The 6,000-nt window shown below is 34.4% G+C and overlaps 1 long non-coding RNA gene across 1 annotated transcript; it reads left to right on the forward strand.

Annotated features, from left to right (window-relative positions):
• Nucleotides 1-3,295: 3,295 nt before the first annotated feature.
• Nucleotides 3,296-5,530, forward strand: LOC129565933 (uncharacterized). The gene is made up of 2 exons (XR_008687679.1): nt 3,296-3,540; nt 3,621-5,530. It is a non-coding gene; the product is annotated as an uncharacterized LOC129565933 (long non-coding RNA).
• The last annotated feature ends 470 nt before the right edge of the window (nt 5,531-6,000 follow it).

Consider the following 6,000-nt stretch of genomic DNA (forward strand, 5'->3'; position numbering starts at 1 on the left):
AATATTTCAAATCGATCGCCAGTTTTGAGCAACGTCTGACAATTGAATGGAGTTTTGGACGACGAAATCATTTCAACGTGAATATGGAACAGCCAAACTGCCAACAGACTGTCCAAAGATGATCACATCGAGCCCGGATATTTCTTCAAAGCAATTCAATGGAGAAGTCGAATCGATCTACTGTCATGTTGAATGTCTCATCATCAATACTTGAGAACAGCAGAAGTAAATCTATTAAAAATTGTCCTGAACTTTAATTTTTTCACATTTTTTTCTCAATCATTTAAAATAAGGTTATTATTGTACTTAAACGAAATAGTTCCAAATGATTTCACGAATTATAGCGAGAGTGATGACGAATCACATGTTTTTCATAGTAAATTTTGTGCTTAGATTTAAAGTATTGTGCAATTTACAAGGAAAGTGCTAAAAGTTCACATGAATTCATTCACGTGGGGATCGAATCGATTGCTAACGATTCGGTCATAGGGAACAGCGGTGGGAGTGAATGTCAATTTCAAGCATAAAAAAGTTGCTAGTTCAGCGAACACAAATTTTATGAGCACCTGAGCCGGAGCGCAATATCGTTGAGCAATTTAATATTCTGGTTTTTATAACGCTGTGAAAGCGAGAAGTTTTTATTCCAGAAAAATGTAAAAAAAATATAAAAATTCAAAAAAATCCATTGCTCCGATTTAAAGTCGCATGTGAATTAACGTCCGCCAATTCTTTCGTCTGATTTGAATGCATTCGGTTTTGCTTTCAGCGTTACCAAACCGGATGATACATCTGTTGAACACCCGTTTTTATTCACTTACCGTGAATGCGTATAGATTCGGATTTGACAGAGAGTTATCTCCAGTTTCGATGATGTTATGTGCAAAACTGAACATTCAATCCGAAATGAGTTCGCGTTGATTATTGCGTGAACAAGCTCGACTCGAAATGGAAAGATCTATGCATGAGCCGAATGGTTTCTTCTCTTCATAATTTTCACATTTGAATTGAAGAGGTGTTTGCATTGGTGATGTCGTTTTATTTTCAATTATGCGAAAATAGAAATTATTTTCGAGCAATTTTATTGCACCTCGTATAAGGGACTACCAACCTTTAAAACTGGTAGAAAACCTTTGATGTACTGCAAAGTACTTCAATCAGAATTTGTATGAATGGAATTGTAATAAACATATCTGAAACAGATAAAGTGCGAGAGGAGGCTGGAAGGCTATTCTCTTTCTATCTTTATTCATTTCTCTCACTACATTCCATCATAGAGAGAGAAAATATACACTCACTTAAGATCGAGGGTACATAAGTTATGTTACTTGCATTTCAGTTCATACAAATTCAAGTGGTGATCGATTTCGATCATCGGTGTGTGGGAGTAGAAGGAGTAAGAGTGGGAGAAGGAGATGCGGCATTCGTGAAGCGAGTTGAGGCTTCTGAATTTAAAGTGAACACATCAATCGAATTGAAATTTTGTATTCACACAAATAGTGAGATCTCATTGTTTAAACCCTTAAACTCGGTACAGTCGTTGTTAGATGCAACACTATACATGGTTGATGGGTCTTAAGCAATGAGATTCAATCTTTGTTGAATATTGATTTTAATTTTGTTGTTCGTTTTTACGGCGAATTCAGTTGATTATACACTTGCCCCAGGTTTCGAGTCACTTCGTAGCGAACGAGATCTAAATTCCATCAAAATAAATCAAATGTGTGTTTTTCAATCAGTTAAATCGGATTTTGCTGTTTTCATTTGTGGACACTGCCTTTTACCATCAATCCAGTTGTGAGCCTCTTGAGCCTCGACTGAGATCCATTTTCTGATTGAACCACACATATGATTCCGAATGTCGCATTGTTAAAAAAATTCGAATTTCAAACATGAAACAATTTTCAAATTAAATTTTCAATTTAAAAGAATGTAATATTAAAAAAATCCCTCTCATTTTTTTCCCAACCTTTTTTTTGTTAGAAAAAAAAAGGGTTGCCTTGACAAAATATGCACCAATGTTTTAAAATACCGCCATTTGGTTATGTGAAACTAACATAGAATCAACTAGAGGGTTTGATTCATTGCCGTTTCAGTTGCATCGGACGAGGATCTTTCAATCATTTTGAGTACTGTTTAGCACTCATTGACACTGCATGAATTCACAAAACGGCTCAGCTGTATGCCACTCTGGAGATGTGTAATTGTTTACCATCGAAGGAGTTATGTTCGTATGCAATATTTTGAACGAGTCGTCTCGCGTCGTGTCCGTGACCATTCGACAGTTTGCAAGCAAAATATTGTTGAACAGTGACCGCAGAAAAGAGAAGCTATGCTGCTCTTTCGGCCCATTGAATCGCGTGCAGCCCATTGCTCCGCATGGTAAATGGTATGACCGATCGAAGCGTGCGTCACTCTTTTGTCTTTTTTTATAGCTTGACTTGTGACTTTAGCACGGGAGTAGCGGCGATTGTCTCAAAATAGCGATCCAATGCTTATAGAAGTATAATATTGTATGATTGCCATTTTGTAGATAAACCGCATCGGGAATTCATCTCGACTCTCAGAAATATTTTTTTAAATTTGTTCAGAATTGTCACAATTTATATGCGATTCAATCACAAATGTAATTAACGCTTTAATAGGCGAAAGGAAAAATGAATAAAGTATAAAAGAAAAAGTAATATGTGTTTGCGTGTATTCATTTCAGAACATCGAAGCACATCTGTGTGCATAATAGTATGGGCAAGTGATGTCAATCACAATTCGAATATAAGTGCAATAAAATCAAAGCATCATTGTACAATGTGGTTTTCAGTATTGCTGTTCAATAATAATCTTCATTAGTTTCTGAGCTTCATACTTCATTTATTATTGAACGCTATCTCAAAAACTCCACTCGTTTTTCTCAAGTTTTTTTTTTGTCAGAAAAAACATGTCGCTGTGTCAAAATGTTTTGTAATACATTTGATAGTGTGAAACCAACGTCGAATCAAGTTGTGGCTTTGAATTTGTTCCATTTCATTTGCATTGGACGATCAGGTATACATTTTCAGTGCGATGACACTCAATTTTTATTGAAAAGTTATGACGTAATTAATGCATAAAGAAAGTAAAGAACAAAGAAGAAATGTTATGATTTTCATCTATATTTTATTTCAATACTTAAATTTTTTTGAAATGGCTTCTGTTGGATTACTTCTTTTAGGGTAAGTTTTATCCTGAACCACTACTTTTTAATTCGTTGTGAAAAAATGTACCCGATATTTATTCTATAATTTAGTCGCTTGTATCTTCTTTTTCATTTGCCATACATATTGTATTACATGAAATTGCAAATTACGACGTGTTTCAATATCCTCAATGTCTTGGAATAGTTCACGCAAATACTGCAAAAAAGGATCTGGTTTATTAAATCTAGGTGTATTAGCTCCATGATTTGTGAATAATTCGCTAGGGGGTAAGAACACAAGCGCTTGAGACGAATTCGTACGAATATTCGTGAATTCTTGTAGATTCTGTATACGAGACATTAGCAGCGCAGTGAGTGTACAACAACAATAACAAAGTCACGAACGCATGAATATATATGAATACATACGAATGACACAACTTGTTCCTAGCCCCTAGATAATTCGTGCATTGGTGGAGCTGAGCTCGTGGGTTGCCTCGTTTTATTCGCTATGGACACATTAACTGCACCCAGCTGTAAATGATCGAAATTTACCCCATAGACTGTTGTGACTACGGATGAGGGCCCTTCGTGCATTGGTGGAGCTGAGCACGTGTTATGCTCCGTATTAGTTGCTGTGGATGTACTACCAGTACTACGCTGTGCTTCCCGTTTCAAATACCATTCATCTTCTGAGTCTATCAATACACCGTTTCCCATCTTCCCATCAAAAAATTAAAAATTATAGAAGGTAAAAACAAATCACATCGAAAAATGATTTTGAATAAATTCAGTGTATAGAATTGAAAACTATTTATTTCTAACTCACCGTCTTTCAGCATCGTCTAATATGATCAACGGACATATCATAATTTTCGTTAAGTTTTTCTTTCGGGATCGTTGAAATAATGGGGTTTTTTGGTGCTTTTTTCTTAGAAGCTAAGAAACCTTTGACCTTGTAACCGGTGAATGTACTTTCATAGTGGATACCTAGTTCTACTGGCTCACCATCGTATTCGTGTATTCGTCTCTCTTCATGCACACCCAAAGATTTTGATAATCCTTTCATAATATGATAGAAACCTTTGATCATTTTTTTGCACTTTTAGTTCGTACATTTCCCTGTAGGAGAAATCATATCGTCGTAAATAGTTTTCATAACACATTTGTAATGACAGTTCATTTTCGAAGTGAACTTTTAATTCTACATTACGGCAAAAAAAAAAAAAACTTGTATCCTTCCGAAGTGCCGTGATTTATTGCCATATGAGTTAATATTATCTCATACGGACCAAATAAATCACAATGCTCACATTTCAAATTCTTGTTTTTTAGACGTGGATCTCTTACGTATTCATAATACGTAAAGGATGTGTAGGACTTGAATGCGAGCAGCCGTTGCAAGAATTCCGGTTGTATTTGACGAAAAACAGCATATTTCTAACTTCAGTATAGACTACGAACATAAATTTTAATGTCGTTTCGTCGTTTTGTTCATCATCACTAAAACTCTCTAGCACAATCAAAGTTGGACGGAATTCCAAATATTTTTTCAGTTGTTTAGTATTTTTAATATTCACCGGTCCAATTTCAAACATTTTTCCTTTCAATTTGTATGTTCGAAAAATTTGGTAAATACTTTTCAAACTCTAATTACAACTTAAAAATCAATTGTGCTTTCAAAGGCAAGTCAATCAATTACAACGGATTCCTTTTCAGATCCAAGCGTTGAGCGAAGGTGCGATGTAATCTAAAGTTTAACTAAAATATAAATCAAGGGCATAGGAGCGTGTCAGTATGAGTATGATATATATAATCATAAATAATATCGAAAATGTGCGCTGATACTGTATTACATGTACAGTGTTCGTGAGAAAATACTCGATTGGAGTAATCCGATAACTCTGTAAATGGATCAAGTGCTTGAATCTATTTACTTAACTATGATAAGGACATCAATTTAATGATTGAAATCTATATCTGCTTATCAGTGGCACTAGCACAGCGCAAGTTTCAATTCAATTAATAAACTCTTCTTTCCAATTTGGATTGGAGGAAGTTTCGAAATGCACTATTGAAGTGTTAAATATTTCCGTGATAAGATTTGGTTCAGTCGAAACAAAGATAACAAAATCACACACAGATGCATCTATCATATTTTGAATCATGATTTTAAAATATTTATTGATATTTATTAGCAGCTATTGTCTTGGAGCGGAGCCTAAAGGAAAATAATTGTTTTTATTTCGTATAGCAATTAGTTTTATTCAATTCATATGTTCTGGTATGCATTACAATATCAAAAAGTTACAAGTATAAAAAGTACAAATATGGCAAATAAAAGTGTCAACCAATACAAAATTAAAGTTTATTTTTCTTCTCCACGATGCGCACTTTTTCACTCTTATGATTTTCTCATCTCTTCATCTTTGTCTTTCGATTCATTCCGTAGGAAAAGCGAATAAAAGCTATGACAAAATCTGTATCTAGCACTTGAATCTACCTGAAAGTGAGTTGTTTGCTTAAGTCTATAAGCAAAAAAGGAAAATCATTTGGCCAATTGGAAAAAAAAATTCCGAAAAATAGATGATTTCTTTTGGCAGAAATTCATCGAAATGTCATAAGTACTTCAATATAGTGAGGCGCAAAGGCCTCATTTGATAATTTTGATAGAGGAAATTCTTAATTTTACTAAAGGAAAAAAAAAACCGTGTCAAAAGTGAACACATATTTTGATTTTGGAACTGCAATGTGTTGAATTCAAATCGAAAACAGTATAGACCAAAACGAAAGCAATGCAAACACACAGAATCAAAAGAAAAATAAAAGAA

The sequence above is a fragment of the Sitodiplosis mosellana genome, unplaced genomic scaffold (assembly GCF_009176505.1).
Source record: "Sitodiplosis mosellana isolate CC-2019 unplaced genomic scaffold, AAFC_SMos_1.0 Smas_scaffold_3, whole genome shotgun sequence".
NCBI classification, from domain to species: domain Eukaryota; kingdom Metazoa; phylum Arthropoda; class Insecta; order Diptera; family Cecidomyiidae; genus Sitodiplosis; species Sitodiplosis mosellana.